The 21,634-nt window shown below is 33.9% G+C and overlaps 1 long non-coding RNA gene across 12 annotated transcripts in view; it reads left to right on the plus strand.

The window, feature by feature from the left end:
- The window catches only part of LOC146768687 (uncharacterized), an 81,040-nt gene that overhangs the window by 14,961 nt on the left and 44,445 nt on the right, over positions 1-21,634 (plus strand). For 8 of the 12 annotated variants that reach the window (XR_014954396.1, XR_014954401.1, XR_014954397.1 and 5 more), the window contains exon 2: positions 1-21,634. This exon is cut by the window's right edge. This is a non-coding gene — a long non-coding RNA (uncharacterized LOC146768687). The other 4 variants (XR_014954405.1, XR_014954408.1, XR_014954404.1 and 1 more) reach the window with 3 other exon arrangements.

Here is a 21,634-nt window from a genome sequence, read left to right on the forward strand (position 1 = left end):
GTGTTTTGAGTCACTTCTGTGGCGTGCTTCTACATTGTGAAGAACACAAGACATAGGAACATATGGCCCATGGTAATTACATATTTTGCAAATTACTTAGCAATTATACCTGAAGTTACCAGGTAGTTCAAAAGCAATTACCTTATAACTTGATTTCAGATTCTGTAATAAGAGTTTCAGTTTATATGGAAAAATAACTAGATAATTATATTATAGTTATATAGTCATTAAACAATGGCCTAAATAATTAAGATTTTAATTTATTTAAATTTAAAAAAATGCATCTGCTAACAACTTTTGTGCCACTGTTAGTTAAAACATCTAAGATATATTTTTTATTTATGGAGCTCACAAAAGGTTGCTGACCCTCAAGAACTCCTTGGACTTCATGATCTTTGTGGGTTCTTTCCAACTCAGGATAATCTATAATTCTATGAAAAGAAATATCAAATTATCTCTTGACTGCAATTATTTTGGACTGTTATTGCTATGATTCTTGCTGGACCATGTAAAAAAATATGGATTTTGTTAGTTTTACTTTTTTATTTTTGTAATATGTTTTCTCATGGAATGAATCTCACACCAAAAACCACTTAGAATTTTGAACAAAGTATGAATCCTCCAACCACTCATTTTCAGTGCAAAAATTAAGTGACCATAACTGTGGACATATTAAGGTAACATTGCAGGTAAAGGAAAAATTACCTGATGTATGAAAATGCATTTTTATTTTTAGACCAACAGCTTCTGACATGGAGAATTAGAATGAGAAGATAGAAGCCAAATGACAAATATATTGTGCATTTATTTAATGGGCACTGAACAGTTTAGGAATTGTTAATAATAGTCAGGGGCTTTCATCACTGAGTTGCTAAGCTTGAATCTGGCCCAGGTCCACAGTGACTGAAAATCATTACAATTTGATAGTTCTTCAGTGTCCTATGCAAAATGAATTATGTTCTTACTCAGAAACTGATGGTCATTAGTAAAAATTACTACCCACTGGAGAAGAATGAGATAGATAAGTAAAAGTGTGGTTGAATAGGAGGTTACACAGAATTAAGACTCATTATCATAGAAAGAGAAGGGGTTACATGAAGTATATCTATTACAGAATATTAAGAATATTATTGCAGACAGTATCAAAAGATTTTCTTCTGAAATGTTTTGTTCAGGCACAATGAAGTGTCTTTTCTGGCTTTTTTGTCCTTGCTAAAAAAATATCCAGTCTGAAAGTTTGGTGTCATTAATTTTAGCATCATAATCTAAAATAATACACAAACATCCAAATGTTTCTAAACTTGTAATGACTATTTCAGCAAATAGAATTAGCACTTAACTTCATTTGGAACTGTTTAAGCTACTTGAAAATCTGGCATGTTTGAATGGTGACAAAGGAAAATAACAACTCACCAAACCTTTTTGTATTAATTTACTCTTCATTTCTTTCACTCATTCAATGAAATCGAAATCATAATCTGCAAACACTAGTGTGAGTGTTTTTCTTCCTTTTTGTGTGGGCTTTATTTTTCATTTGTGATTTTACAACACTGTAGAAATTTTAAGCATTTCAACAGTAGATATTAAGTCTACTGAGAAGTGAGTTAACGAGTTCTATGTATCATTTATTATCCTTTACTCTGTGGTAAAACAGAGGAAAATTGAAAGAAAGAATGTAGATAAAGCCCAGAATTATCACTTCCTTCAAACAACTTCAATCAACTTCAAACAACAAAAAATATAATCAGCTTAAACATCTTAATGTTTCATGAAGATTTCTTTATTTGCATTCATCTCTATGGAATACTTTGCTGAAAGCAAATTAAAAGTTTCTTTATTCAAGACAAAGTTGATTTGTCCAATAAAAGAGAACACAAAGACAAACATTTCTACACAGACACATAAAGTGAAATTTATGAGAGTCTTAAGGTTTTCAACATACTTAGTACATCATGAAATAAATACGACCATCTTAGATGGACATTTTATTTTTTCTTACTCAGTAACTTAGCTTCTCTATAAGCATTTCTATAGAAATTCATTAAAATGACCACATGACCAAATTTTCTCATCAGAGTTACACGGGAGAGAAACAGAGAAGGAAAGCAAACTGCTTGCTCTTATGCAGATATTTGCTCTGCCGTGGTACTTCACCAGTATATTGTTACTATAGTGCTGCTGTTGTTCCCTCAAGAAGATCCATAGGAGGAATGGTTCACAGAAGTACCTCTCGACCTTGCATATACAGGTCAATGTGTGTGTCTTGCGCAGGAAGGGTGAGGGCAATGTAAGGTTTTTACTTTCCAGGGTTTCTGAGGATAGGTGTGCTGAATACTATTAGGCATAGTAATTTAATAAAGAAAAAAAAAGTTAGATCTGTTGTGAATTTTGCAAAAAAATCTCAAAACCCTAAACCAACAAACAAACAAACCAATCCCCCAAAATTATGCCTATTCCCAGGTTTTCAAGTTTTGAAATTCTACATCCTAAAATGAGCAACCTGTCTCAAATGTGCATGACATTCAAAAGTTCCCCCAAATAAACTCATTTCCAAGTACTATATGTATTTTAAATTACAGCTTTCCTCTGGATATGTCAATAATACCATCTAACTCCAATTCATAGGGAGAAAGCAAATCCTTCTGTTAAAAGATTCAAGGCAAAAACACAAAACAAACCATTGATTCCCATGCCCTGAGAACTAACCTGACAACTAATTTTTCTTCGTGGTCCTATTTTCCCCCTTTTACACTAAGACAAGAGTGGAATATGCACTCATTCATTATTTGAAATATTTGTTGACTTCAGGGAATCTAAATTCTTATTTAAGTATACTACTTAAAAACTCGTTGACTTCCTGTCATTCCTTCAGTGCATGTTTTAAAAATATATGCCCTTTCTCAGGCTAAAGAAATAGTTCTATATAAAGTAAGCTTTACAGAGGGTCTCCATAGGCTCATATTTCTAAGTGGATATATATGCATTGCTCTTACCAAGACTCTATTGGCTTGTATCTTTTCTGTTTTCTCCCCCACCCCACAACTTTAATTCACTTTATTTCAAGCTGTTAAGGTTTAGGACCCTCACCATATACTTATTCACAACTAAGTGGAATTTCTATTTTTAGGGAAACACAATTTTGAACATAACATATACATAAATCTGGGTCTTCACCATTCATACCATTGCAATTCAGGATCCTGCACGAGAATTTTCACCAAAAAAGCTATTTTAGACATTATTTTCAGCTTGGGGACCTAGGAGACATGTCTCATAGAAATATAGATAAGAAAACTAATAATAATTAAATAAAAATATTCAACATGAAACATAAAATTTAGATAATTTATGTCAAGAAAATTAGCTTAGCATGATTTATGGAAAATTCATCTTATTATTTTCTAGACCTTGTTAATGATTGATCTTATTTATTTATTTCTTTATTTGTTTGTTTATTTAATGATTCAGGTTTTTCTAGGATTGCTAATGCTTTTCTGAAAAAAAACTCCAAACTCTTTGTTTTGGAAAAAGGACTCCATGAAAGCTTTGTGCAAAAGCTTAAAGAAAATTTCCAATTGATAACATATGCTAAAACGTACCTTTTACTAGAAGTAATATTAGGTACTGAAAGCATCATAAGAGTTTTTCAAAGAAAAGAAAATAAGCACTTGGCAGTAGTAGGAAATGGCAGTGAATGTTGCACCACTGCCTGAGTTTTCTGAAGATGGTAGATACAGACTATGGACTAATGTACAACATAAACTCATTGGATGTGACAATAAATATGTGGAAACTAACATGTATCTTTTTATACATACAGTTTGACATGCTTAGCTGATTCTATGTTCAATATTGCAATGGTTGGAGAGCCTGTTATATGCAAAATATCACTTACAACTGAAGACGATCTTGCAACTGTTAGTCAAATGAAAGCTCAGTGGATTGCAGGAATTAAACCTTGGAAAAATCTGAATAGAGGTGTGAACTCTGCTACAGGGTGCAGTAATTTCCAAACAGCTAACTTATTTAAGAAGTTTTAATTAATTAAATTTTTCCATGTGAGTCAACATCCCAACCAATTTGAAATCTAGAGAACAGAGACTTGAATACAACCCCAATCTTCCAAACTCTGCCATTTCTCCAGGGAAAGGACATAGCAAGTTAAGGTTCTAGTTTCTGAAAAATGATAATTTTTTCTTGGTATCTTGGAGACAAAAGTGAATACAAAATGCAGTAAGGAAGAATCAAAACAATCAGTGATCCTGAAAGAAGCTAAGAAAGAGGGATTTAGATGGATTATTTGCTTAGAGTCCTCTTGCTGTGGAACTATTCCCTCTTGCTTCACTATGCCTGTGTTTAGAGAATACAACTTGAACATTCATTGCAAATAAAGAGAAATATTGATTAATTTAAAAAAAAATCTTAGTTTTTTCATCATTTCTCCTCATTAAGAAAATACTGATATGTGACAACATTTTGACAAAGCATTGAAAATAAAGAGTTATAAAGGAATAATAGAAATAAAAACAAAAAATATAATTAAAAAATAGGTTTTTCCATCAGCTTAAGTAAATAGTAGAATAATAATATTTACTTAAGTACTTTCAGGTACTCATAAAACTAAAAAGCTTGATTTAAAAATTTTTATTCCAAATTGATAATACAAAGAAAATACAAGCCCATAAGTAAGAAGCATACATCTCCTCCTCCTCTTTTAGTCCCAAAATAAGTGATTTATGTCCCAAACTTTTCTTTTTTTTTTTTTCAAAATTTAAAATGAATTATTAATTTAGCTTTGGCCTTATATGACAAAAAAATAAGATTAAGATTACAAAAGACATGTAAAAACAACTTTTTATACAATTTATTATTTGAACGTGGAAAATTACTCCATCCTTAAAAATGTAAAAAAAAAAAAAATTCTACTACTGCAAGTATAATCACTTTGCTTTCAAATGTCATGATGATTGTCTCTGACGTAGCCCACTAATATTGAATGGGAAAACACTGAATTAAAGGCAGCCAAGGAATTAAAATTTTCAGAAACGTCTCAAGATCTTTTGACTATATGAGGATTGGTCTCCCACTGGATGTATAAGAAAATTAATTATATTTTTCAGAGTGTCTCTTAAATATTACAGTGATGTAAACAGAACTAAAGCAGGAAAGTGCATGTATCTTATAGGATTTAATTATTGCTAAGATTATTATTTTATTATTATTATTCCTGATGCTTTGATTTCAAACATTTTGGTTAAGCAGAAATATTCTAAAGGATTTATATGTCAGACCAAGACAGCTTGAAAGTTAACTGCTTACAGCAACTGGCCACAAACTAGCTACAGAGAATTAGTCACAGGAATTATTCACTGGATGATTGTGAATAATGAGCTAATTTAGCAAAATCACAATCTGTTCATGGACAATTTGTGAGCTGAAGAGAGTTAAAATTCATCAACTAAATTATTTGTTATAAATTATTCACCAAGCTTAATGAGCACCCAAAAATATGGCTGCTTATCTGAAACTTATTCAAATTATCTGAAGTGTTTCTGTATGTGTAGGAAAGCCAGAAATATTCTTTTGTACTTTTTAATATCTCTTGACAGTGTTTTCATTTTTACTTATTTCATTTTTACTCATTTCATTTTTACTTATGTTCCAAGCTAAAATATGTAGCACAGAACAATGCAAAACTAAGACATCTTAACAAGGAAGGAAGGAACACCCTATTTCACATCTGAAAAATATTTTCACTGATTTTAATTCAAACTTTTGGTGAATGCATTCTACTTTAGTTCATTCTTTTATTATAGTGGTTTGAATTGCTATAGCTCAGCCTTCTGATTCTGATATATCTAAAAATAAGATAAACTGACTGAAAATATTACTGGACAACATATTTCCATACTATATATTCCTGCCATTGCTAATTCAACTTTCTAACAAAAAATTCACCAGTTGCTCTCTTTGTTGTTAATAATACTACTTTTGCTTTTCAGTCTCTTACCACATAAAGAGTGAATACATCACTTTTCCCCTTTATCTAGCAATGCTGATGATAAATGTTTCTTTCCATAATCTGTGACTTTTATTGTTATGGGGTTTACAGTGGCTATCAGAGAATAATGACAACACATTATAATAACCTTCCTCAATTGTAGTTACATGGTCAACCTAGCTGCTAAAAGTGTGTTATCTATTAGGTAAAGCACAAGCACAATGTGCTTCTGCACATTAAATACAGGTGCAAGTGCATCTGCAGTCAGCAGTGAGCAAGCATCACAGACAATAATATTTAAATACTTTGATGCCTGACTTGACAATTGCTGAAGGCAATAAAAAATTTAAATTCATTTTAGAGGGAGCTAGAAAAATATTTTAGGTGGCAGTTTTGGGGTGTTGACCTTGGTTGCCCACTAGTTACCTTCCAAGCTTCTCTGACATTCCTCTTCCTTGGAGGAAACTTTCTCCAAAATAAGAAGAAAAACTCATGGGTTGAGATAAAGACAGTTTAATAAAGAAAAGCAAAACCTTCACATGGAAGCAAAGGAAAAAAAACTCTACTTCCCTATGCCACTGGGGGGAACATCCCATCAGCGGCTGAACATCCCAAGAAGTGACATGTTCAGCCACTTCCTGGGACCAGGACCTCAGTACACACAGAAGTAAGCTCAGAAGATAAATGTCTTAGTAACAAATGTCTCCCTGTTCCACTATTTTCCTTATCATTGTTGCTGAGCATTATGTCATCCAGCATCTCTTTGGTCAGTTTGTATTGAATGTCTTCATTGTGCCCCTGCCCCAGCCTTTTTCTCACTCTCAGTCTAACAGTCCTAGGCTGGAGAGAGCCCCAGTGCTGCACCAGCTCTGCTCAACAGCAGCCAAAACACTAGAGTGTTATCAACACTTTTCGGGGTGCAATTGCAAGGCACAGAACTATCTGGTGAAGAGGGGAAAGTTAACTGCATTCCAGTCAGGTGCAATATGACAATTTATCTTACATAGTTTTAGTCACATTTTAGAAGGTCAATTAATTTCATGCAATTTTCCATATGGAACAGTATTTTAGGTTAATCACCATAGGCTTCCTTTGTATACTCAGTGAGAAGAAAAAGGCATGTTAAGAGACTGATTTGTCACAACTATTTTAGATTTCCTATTTTAGTATAAGATAATTCCATTAAAGGAGGGACACAAGGTGCTACACTACACAGAGAAAGATTGATGATCTCACCTAAAATGTAACTTCTATACACCTATGATAAAGGACATGAGACTCGCTATAAGCTGAAACTGCCGTTTCCTTAATTCTTTTTCTGTAGCCAATGAAAGAGAAAAGGGCTCATCTAGAATATTGCCTTAAAGTTTAGCTGATCTGAATAACATCTGAAGATTATTTCTCTCTTGACTTTGTGGTAATAGGACTGCAAAACAAGGAACTTATATCATATATAGAAAATTACAAGAGAAAAATGGTGTACAAACATTAAGATTTAAGGATCATCAGCCAGTTTTCTAAACCTTGCTAAGCAAATGTGGAACTTAGTAACTAAACATTGACAATATTGGAGGATTTTTCATTATGCACACACAGTATTCCTCATTTGTTTGTCAGTGTTAATTTCATATTATACTTCTGTGATTTTGTTTCTTGTTTAGATTTGGTTGGTTTGTTTGTTTGTTTGGATTTAGTTTTGGTTTATTGAGAAAAGATTTAGAAAAGAGGTTCACTGCAGGAATTACTAATATACACAAAACTACTCATCCTAGAACATTGACCCACTCTTAGAGTGAACTTCACATTTAGTCTTGTATACAACACTTTGTCGTAGTTACCTAAATGTTTATTTTCCAAAAATCATGTGTTTTCATTAAAGCAAAGTACGTATTCTCAAGGTACAACTCATAGCCTGTTGAAATTAAAGTAGGTGAATACAAATTCTGATGATGTGGCTGATGTGCTTACTCTTTATTCAGTATGATACATGAAGCATAGGTCAATAGTTCAGATGTAGATACCTAAATTTTAGATATCCAGAATGAAAATAATCCTCCTTTTATTATTTTGTTCTGCTTTAGTGTTTTGTTCTGTATTAGTGCTTTGTTTGTCAGTACAGACTGGGAAACAACAAGCTGTAAAATAGCTCTGTGATGAAGGACTTATGGTTCCGGTGGGCAGCAATCTGTTTATGAACCAGCATTGTGCCCTGTGGGCCAAGAAGAACCAAGGTCTTCCATGGTGCATTAAGAAGAACATTGCCAGCAGGTTGAGGAAGATGATCCCATCCCTCTAATCTGCCCATGTAAAGTCACATCTGGAGTGCTGTGTCCAGTTCTGGGCACCTCAGTACAAGAGAGACATTGAGCTCCTGGAGCACATCCAGTACAGGGCAACAAAGATCATTTTTACCTCAGCCCATGAGTTTTCTCACTCTTCTGATTCTCTTCCGTATCCCACTCGGGGAAATTGACCTAGTGCCAGTATTCTTAGCTTCTGGCTGAGGCTAAACCATGTCAAGATGTCAAAACAAAGGTGAATTTTAATGTCATGATCTGGAACTGGAAGAATTGCCACCCTGGGAAAATACTAGACCTTTTCAAACGTTCAGATTTTATTGAAACTTCAGAAATGGTGTCAAAAAACCGATGATTTCTTTGTATTGAAATGCAGAACACCTGTATGAAAAATGGAAGAAGAGAGGGAATCTGAAATAAATATGAACATGCTGACAAAACAAAATATGTTTTTCAGAATTAGAAAGAATTTTCAAAGTTTTTCAGAAGGCAAAAAGAAAACAAAACAAAAAAACAGGAGAGATGGGAGATTTTCCCAAGCTCTATGTCTTCAGAATGAATTGCAATTTCTATTTCTGAGTTAGACATTGAGCAACTAAAGGGATTTGGGGTGACCCAAATTAATGAAGTTGAGAGCTACTTTTCACAGGTCTATAGCAGATCCAAAGTTATAGCTTTTGAACCTCCTGCAAAAATAATTTATTTAATCTTTCTACAGACTGAAAAACAGCCTCACTGTCAGCTCCTTTCAGTTTTGTTTTATATTTAATTACAAATAATGATATAAGGAAGGAGGAACTTCCAGTTAAGTCACAAAAGAAGTCTTAGGAGATAAAAATTCAATATAACCAACTGCCATATTTTGCCAAAGTAATTCAAGACAAAGAAAAAAAAATCCATCTCTTCTTTCCATCCAACTTGAAAATGAGACTACTGAGCACTTCAGAAGGGCATTATATAGCTAAGTGTTCTGTGGCATTCAGATGTTATTGTGTGGGGCAACATAAAGATAGATAGCTGAGGATTGCAGAATAGAGTATTTCTACTGTAACTGCTCAGTATCACTGTTCCCATCTGGATTCTCCAAAGTACATCACTGTCTGCTAAATTTCATGCTCTTGTATGTGCCAAAGAAAAATAAATAAGATAAAGCACCTTTCACTGAGTAAACCCTTTATTTGGTATAGCTTAGAGCTTTGCAAGCTTTTACATAAAACTAAAGCAATAATTGTGTTCCACAGTTTGCATTTTGTGGCTTATCACTCACGTATCTACAGTTAGCACCATTGGTGCTAACTTGTCATTTCCTCTTTAATTGGGAGAGGTGAAGATTTTATGGAAATTATAAGTCAAAAATGTTTATCCGTATTTACTCTTAAATTATTAGCAGCATAAATGCAGAATAGCCCAGATCTCAGTGTTTTTCACAAAGGCACACAAGGTATGCCCCCTGTAACAAAATTCAATTTATATATATATATATATATATATGCGCTTGGCTTTCCTAGACAATGACTACTGTAAGATCAACATTATAATGACTACGTGTGTATCTTGACTATTAGGTATCACATTATACAAATACTGCTGGTTTTTTTCCTTAAGTCTATCACAATAATTTTCTTATGATAGTTTTATTTCAGCAACTCTGACACTTTATAAGCTCATCATGATTGTGTTTGAGAAACATCTAATGGTGATAAAATTGTTCTTCTATTTGCTTTAGGATGATGTCTACAGAAATGAACTAAATAAAGCTAAACTTTAATTCTAAAAGTTAATTCTTTATTGAAACAGTAGATGAGTTTGTTCATTTTGAGCTCAATTGGCACTGTCATTGTTGAATACAGTAGGACTGATAATACAGCTTTAAAGTAATGCGAGAAGGGTACATACACCTTCCAGGTCCTACGCTGCTGATTATGCATATCACAAAATAAATGACACACTGCTAGCTCTGTAGCTGCAAAATCTACCTCCAAGCCTCACTTCTATAATATCTGTCTATCTCCCTATTTAGGAAAGATTTTTTTTCCCCATTTTTTGTTTGGGGCTTTTGTAAAACTTTTAAGTAGTGCCAGAGCTGAAAGCAAACCCAGTCTCTTAACAGGTTGTGGTCCCATACACATACAAGTTGTGCAGCCACATAGGCAACTGTGAGAACGTGGACAAAATCAGTAGCAACATGAAAATGTGGGCTTACTGAAAGCACATTCAGATCAATGATTATGAGCTATTCAATTATATAACTATATTAGGCCTCAGTTCTTTAGCACATTACACAGTTAATCTCACTATCTCTACTGAATTCAAAGGATAGACATGAATACATGATATTATGATATCTTAACCTTGGATTAGTCTTCCTACAAAGTTTTATATCAATTATGCTTGCATGAATATAGATGCTCATTTTTACCCTGCCTACAATAAAAAGTCGGATGTATCCAGAGCTTATATTTCTCCTCTTTCTTTACCTCTGAAAACTTAAAACGGGCAAGTTTTGTCAGTATTTGATCATGTGTTGCTGGCGTTTAGGTTATAGATCCTTTATATGGGTTCTCACCTGGATTCAGCTGGATATCAGGTGTTTGCAGTGGCTTACCAGTGAAATCAAGTATTCTAAACAGAATTTACCTGGGGCGGTATGATTCCCTTCTCACCCTGCACTTCGCTGTAGATGGTGCTGAGTGCAAGTAGCCTATTAAGCAGTAACAAGTCCCCACACTCCCACTGCATCCAGATAAGCACAGGAAAAGTCTGCCCCTTGTGTCACCTTACTAAATATGTCCAAATGACATAAAAGAACAGTGTCAAAAGGGGTAAGTGAAGAGAAGCAGCTGCCTACCAGGATAAGTGAATTTCCTAACTCCAGCAGTTGTCAATGGGTTGGGCTTTTTGACCTATCACTCAGCATGATCTTTACAAGTCTCCTCAACAGTAATTTTTAGAAGGTTTTTCATTTTTTTCTTCATAAGTCCTCTTAATAATGGTTTTCTTACAGCGCTTTAAATTTACATGTGACTTTGGGTGGTGAGTTTTCGAAGCACATTCTTTGCTAGCCTAAGTTCTCATGCTGATTTAAGCAGAAATGTAATTAAAACAATAATTAAAACAAAGGAACTGCTAAGAAATTGTAAGATCAGAGCTTAAAAACTGTAAGGCAAGAGGACAGAAATATGACTCCCATTACAAACCTTTAACAGGAAATGTATATTTTTTTTTGCTTTAAATAATATATAGACATAGGCATATGCAAAACCACTACTACTTCTCTAAACTTTGCCTTAAATCTAAATTAGGCTTAAAAATAAAGAAAATTAACCTATCACATTCAAAAATCATACCCTTACAGTTCAATTTCATCCCATTATATTTAAGTGAGGAATGGAAATATCCAAGTTTCTGCACAATTGAAAGAAAAGAGGAACCACAAAGGGATGCACTACATCACTAAGTATAGAAGTTTCTCTACTATTTTGATTATACTAGAAACTTGAGATTCTGCACATCTAACTTGAATATTTAAAGGTGGCATCACTGTAATGTTTTATGGGACTCTAAATTTCACTTTTTTCAGAACTCTTTGTAAGTGAGGACAAACAATAAACACTGACAACTCAGTTTTTAGTATCTCCTTACTAGCAGGATGTAAATCTGAGCTCCTCAAGACTCTTCCAGGAATTCAAAAGTCATTTTGGCCTTCATGAGAATTGATCCCAGTCATATCAAAAGACCAAGCAATCTTTATCAAAAACTGTACCTTGACTATTTTCTTCCTTGCTTGCTGAAGGTCTATCAGCACTTGAAGGTGCACACTCCTCTGTTTCCTACCAGATTTGAAAAAGTGTCCAAAGCCATAAGAAATATTCTTTAAATACAAGTTTTGTTCGAGGCTGTTTAAACTTTGATCAGTGATTAATGGTAAACCAGTATCCTTGGTAAAACTGTAATAAAATTTAATGGGAGGAATCTAATATTCTTATATTAACAAGGAAGAAAACCTCTTCCTCATGTGCCATTTTCTAAGTGTTTGACCTTATGTTTTGGGCAATCCAGCAATAGAATAAGATAAAGACAACAACTAATGACAGAGCAGAATACACTGAATTACACTGTAAAATTAGATGCCTCCATGATCTCCAGCATTGAAGAAAACTCTCCTTTAATATCATAGACTAGTTTGGATTATAAAGGACCTTTAAAGGTCATCAAGTAACCCCCTCTCCTGCAATGAGCAGGGACATCTTTAACTACATCAGGTCACTCAGAGGCATATCCTACCTGACCTGATGGGGCATCCACCACCTCTTTGGGAAACATGTGCTAGTGGTATACTAAAAAAAAAAAAAAAAAAAAAAATTAAAAAAAAAAAAAAGAAAATAAAGTCTTCCTTATATTTAATTCTAATTTAAATCAATATCAATATTCTTTAAATTTATTACCATTACTCCTTCTCTTATAACAACATTTCCTGGTAACATTTAGCTCCATCTTTCTTTCAGACCCTCTTCAAGTACTGAAAGGCCACAATGATGTCTCCCTGGAGCCTTCTCTTCTTTAGGCTGAGCAACACTAACTCTCTTAGCCTAACTGGACCGGAAAGGTGCTCCAGCCCTCTGATCATCTTTGTAGCCCTCCCCTGGATCCTACAGTCACTACACTGTTACTGATTTATTTTTATGTTCTACTAATACCTCAAGTCAAGCTCTGTTTTTCTTATTGAAGGATAAAACAGCAGTTGTAGACAATGGGTATAGTAAATGAGCAAGATATAAAAAAGCTGAATACGAGAGAGACATGAAGACAAATGATTGCTACCAGAAGAGAACAGAGCCCTGGCCTTGGTGGGTATGCCATGCAGTGTGAGACAGGCCACAGCAGTATTTTGGCAGAGGACTGGGCTCAGTCAAACTCTGTTTATGCTTAAATGTCTCCTTACAACTAGCCTGTTAATGATAAAGTCATTGCCACAGTGACAGTAACATCCGATTGCCAGGCACCATGGGAATTTTAGCCAACTGTATGTTCTCCATGAGTAATGTGGAGCAGAGAGGTCATGTACACATCAAATGAATCTGCAACTGAATGTGCTTCGGTAGCCAAGTCTAGTTAATCTCCATGATATCAATTCATTTTCAAACCACAACAAAGGCATCAAATAGGAGCAACCACTTAATATCTGGCAAAGCACATTACAAAAGTCCATGTAGCACAGGTCAGCACATGGCAGCAGAAAAATGAGATATCAATAAATCCATTACTACGTATGTTACAACCAAAAAGAAAGATTTTACAAACTTATTATCTTTAGAGAGAAATAGCAGTCCATTCCCATCTTGCCAACTCAACCTTCCCTGACAACAATTTTTCTTGTCCAGACTTATGTTAATATTACACTCATTAACTTGGTAAACCTGTGAATTCCGGCTGTTAAAACCAGATTTCATTGAAATATACTAGCCAACAAAAGAATCTTAGCAAAGAAGTGAAAACATTAATTAGCTTCTGTTTCCCTCTTTTCTTGTGAATTTCCGCCCACCCTTTCCAGCTTCTCCTTCAAAATATCCTTTGGCTATTATTTCTATTTTATGAAGAGTTTGTCCTTCAGAGATTCATTTTTAATTCTGTCTTATCACCATATTAAGTTATATGTCATCTACCATGATGACTCACAAATCTCTTTCCTCAGCCTTGGCTTAATTTTCATACCCTATTTCCTGATACATTATCTGGATTGCCTTTTAATTGTCAAGACTTAGCATTTGAAAACCTGAGCTTTTCTCTTTTTCCCATCTATAAACAATTTCCTTCTTCCCTGATCTACTCACACTAACAAGCTGGTAATTTGGTCCATTCTATTATCCACTCCTTCCTCCTCTTCAGCCTCCTTAGGGCCCAACTAGATTTTTGCTTGCAACACACACTGGAAAGGATCCTTCCTTTTGATACCCACAGTTAAAAATGAAAATGTCTCAGATTTCACTGTCTTCTTAGTAATGATGACAATGTACCTACAGATATTAACTGAAAAAATAGCCTTTGGAAAGGGATTTAAACTTATGTATAATATACTAATTATACATGTATTATTCTAATATAATAATCTATTCTGTTCTATAATATTATCTATTTGATTGAAACTTTAACCTTGTTTTTAAATAATAAATAATGGGTAGCATACATATACAGTGAATCAGTATAATTTTTTGAGTACGTCTAAGGTTGGATGGTTCATCCTGACTCCAATATACCTTTTCATCAAATGTGTCATGCTACTTCTCTCTCCGTGCCTGTTTGTAACTGTGAGAAAAGTTTTTAATTTAGAAGGAACAGACACTCTTCTTTTTATCTTTTTAAATGCCTGAATCCTTTAGCAGTTGTACATTGTGGTGGTTTTAGCACCAGCTGGAAATTAAACTACAAAAAGGCCACTCTCACCCTTTTTGATGACAGAGAGACAAAAGCAGGGACTACGGGTTGAGAGAACAATTTACTGAAACCTAAAAGCATTGGGTTAAGAAATGCACAGTAACAACAGCAATATTGATAACAAAACAATACAAAAATGTTGTTTTACCCACAAAAAGGTTTCAACAACCTCAACTTAGTTCCATGTGGCTGTCAGGGACAGAAAACAAGATGGCAGAGTCTGCCTGTAGGAAGCTCCGTGAAGAGTTTCTTTTACATTACAAGCTTAACAAAGAATGCTTTGTCTTTATGATCTTTATAAATAGATTTTTTAAATTTTCAAAAGATGCTAAAATTTCTAATACATCAGAACTGTAATCCAGTGAGATATATTGTAAATTTTGGATGTTGAATGTATAGAAGCAAGCACTAATTCCCACTGTAGTTCTAATAACTGCAAAGAACCTTAATTCAGCTCACAAAAGGTGTGGATACTGTGAAAAATATATGACCTGACTATTACCCTGGATTTAAATATTTCACGTGAGTCACATTCATTACGAGTTCTACATTTGTAACAATTTTAAGATAGATTTTCTGCTTTCATACAGTTAAAATCATCAATTTGTTTGTTTACAACAGCTGTTCTTCTTTGGCCCTGACAATCCCATGGTCTTCAAATACTTTAAATTTTATATTTTTTTCTTTACAGTACTTCTTAGATATGGGCTTCTTTTGGCTTCTTGTTCAATACATTGCAGGCAAACTACCCATTTCCCATTGAGGTTAATGTGTAGTGTGCCATATGGGATCAAGGCATCAACACTTAGCTTTGCTGTGAAAAGTGAAGCCAGCCTTTATTACTCTCTCATTAGCTTTTTTGTTTGTTCACTGAAATGTCTGTACATGTCCTCTGAGACAGTTTATTATAATGTGTAACAAAAATAAATTGTTAAGAGACACGTAAAAACTTTGGCAATGAATAGGAAGTGGACCTAATAAGACTATTACTAACCTAGACTGTAACATGTTATGCAGTGGTATCAAATTGTTTACTTGTGTAAACTGTTGAGCTGGTTGTTCTATTGCAAAGGTCATAATTTTGGTATGTGTGGTTATGCCCCATTTCTCACTATTCAAACTATGAAAGAAAATATGATGCACCTTGACACTTTTCAAGTGTTGGCATTGCTATAGTTTAGAGGAAGGAAAGTATACAGCTTAGTTAGTAGGAAAAGAAAACATCTGTTCTTTAGAAAAATGACATTACTTCAAAATTTGTCTAATCTTAAACCATGAATGATTTACATTTTATCCTTAAATATTAGAATATGGTAAAAATTATGATGTATAGACTATTAGACTTTTCCTTCTATGCAAAATAATGTGAAACAATGCCATTAAGTGATGCATTTTTGCTTCCTCAAAATTGTGATGATAAATAATTTGCTTTGATAATGTTATTTCCTGGAAGTATTCAAAATAAGTATGGTACTTCAAAATAAATTTCATTATATAATTTTATATAGTAAATAAAAATCAGATTAAATAATAATTAAAATTTTATTTTCTCGAGTTAGATATCTATATACATATTTGTCTCAGGAATGATATTTTTAATATAAAGTTTCACAGAACTAGTACGAAATTTTGTATTTCAGTTAAATAAACCATTGATTCTGTACAGTGGTAATAGTCTCACCGTCTGAAGTAGCTCATCAGTTGCAAAATTGGTTTTCAAATTACAGGGTTGATGTTGTTGAGATCAACATCTTGAAAGGGCAATTCTTAACATTATAAACTATGCTCTCAAACAAACTAGGTTCTTTCTTTAATCATTGTCTGCAGTCAGTTGTTTCATAAAAATTTTTATGCCTTAAGTACTTCATCAAGTCCATAAAGATGAGAAAGAACACATTTGCATGAACAAAAATCTCTATGTATGAAATATAAGCATACACACACACACACACACACACGCACACGCACACACATATATATATATATATACTCTTTTGATATGTGAAATCTAGCTGTTATTGATTGTACTTCAGTTATTTCAGATTCTTTTCCAGTCCTTTTACATGGATGTTGAGTTTTGATGGGACATTCTTAATTGTTTCTTTCTTATTAAGTTGTGAGGAAAGTGTGATCTAAATGAAAAAAAGAAAAAAAAATGTAATTCCATTTTATCAGGTTTGGCTACTGAAAAAGAGGGATAGAGAACAATCTGGATTAGTAAGAGCCATCAGTTTACTTTCAAGGCAAATTTCATGCATTAGAGTTGAAAATATTTCCATGAGACTGCCACCTCTGCAAACAGTGAAGTTCAGGCTGGTAGGTTTCATGACATTATGCTACATTTTATGAAGTCACATGCCAAAAATATATTATGCCCAATTAATTCAGTGCTTTGTAGATACAGTAATTTGGAAATGCTGATGACAACAGCTCCTGGCCAGGATATTCAGAAACAGATTTTTTGTCAATATGGCTTGCAGAACTTGTCCCAAAAAGCTAGGCTGCAAGATGACATATGAGGAAGTAAAATTTCTACAGGTGACCTTGCGCCTTTGTATTTTACTTTCAAACTCAATTTTTCCTGTATGAAAATATTATTAGATCTACTATCCCTTTTTATATAATATTTTAGAGCTATATTAGTCTGTTTTAAATGTGTAAAGAGCATGAGGGCATGATGGAAGTATAGATTGTATCAGAACTTTGTGCTTCTGAATACATGGTTTTGTACATGCTTACTGCATATCTTTTCATGCCCTTTTGAAATGTATCCTCCCTCAATTCATGCTGTCCCTAGTTTACCATGTCACACAAAGGCTTTGTTTGGGTTTTTTTCTAGTAGAACAGAGTGACAAACAAAGAAACAGTTGGCAACTGGCAATGAATAACTAAGAAGGACTGTGTGATATACTGATAGAAAGGGATGAGGAATTGTGCCATTGAGGAGTTCAATAAACATTAAGGAGACAGTTAAAAAAAATTATTTCCATTTCAAATCTTTGTTAAAAATACACTGGCTTGAAAAAATGCAGAATGTCAACAAGGGTTTAGTTCTATGTGTGCCACCTAATTCCAGAAAATACATATCAGTAGATTTTTCACAAATATTTGAGAATTACTTGCAAAACTCTCTGAACCTTTTGTGCAGTCTGAACTGCTACATGAAAGGAGATTTTTGCAGTTTACAGAATACATGACAAGAACAGGCACAGAGATGTGAAATAAAAATAATTTCCATGGCACCTACTTAAATTTCTTGTTAATTCATATCAATTAGCACCATTACTAACTGAGAATACAAATGCCTATAATTTTCTCATAATATAATACATTTCTTTGTGAATTCAGTATGTACCTTTGGCTGTTATGTATTCTATTATATTTCCACTCTAACTTGCAAACAAAACTTCATTTTGTCACCATTTCATTTGATGCAATTCCTTTTTTGCTTTTTTATCATGGAATTAGTCACTTGAAATTCTCCTTGGAATTGCATCTCTTGCTCTGCTGCACACTCTGCAAGAACACCTGTCTTGACAAGAAAATAATGGTAGACAAGGGCAATTTTCAGGATGATGAGGCTCTGGCCAATTAGAATAAATTGAAATAAAAAAGCAACAACTAAAACCAAAACAAAAATATATCCAGTTTAAAGAGATGTTTGTGCAACATGTTAGAACACATGACAATTGTAACATAGGATTTTCTGTCTTAGTTTTTATTCAGTGGTATATTTAACTATTTGTCTGAACTCCTTTGTTCATCTTTCTCATCTGTTCTGAGAACAGAGGAATGGAAGACAGCTTACATTAGGAAGGAGCGGATAGAATACAAATGTAATTGTTTTGCTTTATGATTCAGCAGGCATCCTCCATTTTATAAAGGCGAGTGGAGGGATAAAAAAGACTTCAAATAGACATCTGACCATGCTTTAGAGGTATACTAATGTTACTGTACAAACTAGCTTGTACTGGGCAATTTATTCAGTTATAAATAAGAAATACAGGTGGCTCCATAAAACCAGCCCCTGGGTGGACTGACAGGAACCTAACCAAATTACGTTCCATCCTAAGCTGCAGGCACCTCATTGCTCCAGGAGCTGGGCAGTGTCAAAGATCAGACCAATGAGCTATCCAGACCAGGTTTTTCAAACCCCCTTTATAAAGAGGGGCTCAAGGAATAAACTCTCCCTGTTGCCACATGGATATCAGGCTGTGCGTTGTTGTCCCTGTCTCCATCCACCAACCCCATTAAATATGTGGAATTATTAAATGTAATATACTAAGTTAGCAGTAACCATGTGAAAAATACAAGTTATCCTTCTTAAAAAAATAATGTAATAAATAAATGTAAAAATGATTTAAAAAAAAATAATCTCAATAAATATTATCTTCAGTGAGGTGAGACATATACTGAGACGTTGCACTACTTTCCAAGACACTAAAAGTCTCATTCCAGTCTCTTCATGGTTTCAACATGACACAATTCAGTCATCGCTGAAGATCCTGAGAAAGCTGAGCAACACTTAGTTAGAAAACTGCTTGACTAAAGGCAAAGTTATGAATTAAGATACTTCTACTGCTGAAGCTAATACTTAGGACTCAGCATGATCAGTTCAGAGAAAAAAGGTTAATGATATTGAGAGATGAGTCACACTGACAATAAACAGGGAACGCTCATCAGGTTTTAGGTTTTAGATCCGTCAGCAGTATTTGATATTGTGATTGCTAGCTCATATAAGAAGTGTGTCAAGTTAAAAAATGAAAACATTAATAATATTTTTTTTTTCCCTTTTTGGTCATGATTTGTGTTCATACTGTGGGAAAAGTGTGTTATTTTTTTCTGTGCCTTATGGTTTTGGTTCTCTCATCATCCAGGCAAAGTAATATGGTTCCTTTCCAAAGGCTCCTTCTCAATGGCTCTCAGAGGCTGTCTTCTAAAAGTAAGTGCACTTGAAGGTTTAATCAATGTCTTCAACAATACAACTGGCAAGTGTTTATGCCCAGGTGCAAGTTATACCATAGTATACATATGACTTCCAGCATGAATTCAACCAAATCTTTGATATTGCTTTAAACTTTGTTTTCCCACAGTTTTCTCATCTCTTGGCCATCCACACTCTACATACTTTAGTTTGAACTCAGTGTGTATGTACTTGGACTGCATTCAATATTTCCATTCAGAAAGAAATGTGAAATTGGAAGAAAGACATATATGGCATTATCCAACCCTTTCTTGTCCTGGGAGGAAATGTTTTCCTGAATGAAGAATAACTGACTGAAAGCCAACCTGAGAAATACAGAAACTGAGAGAAGATATTTGTGAATCTCACACTGATAGTGAAATCTTGGTTGTTTCAGGTACAATATCACAATTGGACAGTTCAGTGCATTCTTTGTGAAATACACTTGTGTTCCTTGGTGATCATAACATCCTTCATATTCTAACCTTTTTTATCTGGCTACAAGTCTCTAGACTGACCAGCAATATATCTCCAACCCATCCAACTTCAACTAGTCCAATATATCTTCCTATCAAAACAAGCAACTATAAATAATGGGGCTTTATTCCCCCAGTTTACACTGTTTTATACATAAAAAGTTATAGAAGTTCATCCTGCCCTGGTTTTGAGACTAAGACCATAGAAACACAAAAGTGTTGAGGCTTGAAGGAACTTCTGGAGAGTCACAAGGTTTAACCTCCTATTTAAGAAAAGACACCTAGGCTCTTGGGTGTGTGCCCAGGACCATGTTCAGACGGCTTTTCAATAACTGCAAAGAAAGAAACTCCACAAACAGCTGTTTTCAGTCACCTGACAGTGAGAAAGGCCTTTCCAGCTGTTCAGACTTTTGCTTGATCTGTAATATAATCCTTTCTTAGAGGTAATATACCTCTGTATATTACCACCAAATGATGTATTGCTGACTCACATCTCACTCACAGTGCAACAACATCCACGCTTAGTCTGCACTGGTGCAAGTTACTCTGTCTCACCTGTAGGACTTGGAATTTTTCTTTTCTCGATCAAGAAAAATTAATGAAAATAAAAAATCTGAAACAATAGGAAAGTATACTAAAAAAATAATGAAAAGTATGAAAAACATAAAAGAGCAAAGGAGGACATAAGCTACTTAATATATGTACTTATGAGAACAGAGACAAAAATGAAAAATACCTTGTAAGACTCCAGGAAAGGCAAAGAAATACTTGACTGTATTCTATTTAGACTGTACTTCTCTTTCCCACAAGAAACAGGGAAAAAAATTAGGGGAAGAATAATAAACTGAAAAAGAGAGGTCTTATTGCCTTTCTACTACTGCAAAAAAGTGATAGAAGATGAAAAAGTAACAAACCATGGAGAATTCATATTGCAATAAACAAAAAGGCCAAAGTGAAAGACTAGAAAAACACAATTAGGAGGAAAAAGATAGGAAAAACCTCAAGGAAAAGGTAGATTTGACATTAAGATTGCTGCCATATAATGGGCTTGACCTTTAAATTACTGAATTTACATTTTTCTTATCTCTGCATTGTACTTAGTTCTAAGGGAAATTTTACATTTAAAAACACTTTGATCAATCAATCAAATTCAGCTATTTATGAACCTCAATAAAAACAACTGCCCTTCTTAAAATGTATTTTTCTAAATTTGTATACTGTAACTGCCAACAAGGAGCTTACATGGTGCTAAAGTTAGTCATGTATTTTTCTGAGGAAGTATTTTTTGACATTTCTCAGAACAACAATTTAGCTCTAAGTCAGTATGGTCCTTATTAAATTAAATTGCACACATGCTGAATCCTTGATATCACATTTAGCTAGTCCAAATGTTGTGAAGAATGCCGAGGCAGATGATATTTAGTTTTTATATGCACTGGTGATATACATAATTTTTCTCATTCTC

The sequence above is a fragment of the Lonchura striata genome, chromosome 1 (genome assembly GCF_050655825.1).
Source record: "Lonchura striata isolate lonStrDom1 chromosome 1, ASM5065582v1, whole genome shotgun sequence".
Classification (NCBI taxonomy): Eukaryota; Metazoa; Chordata; class Aves; order Passeriformes; family Estrildidae; genus Lonchura; species Lonchura striata.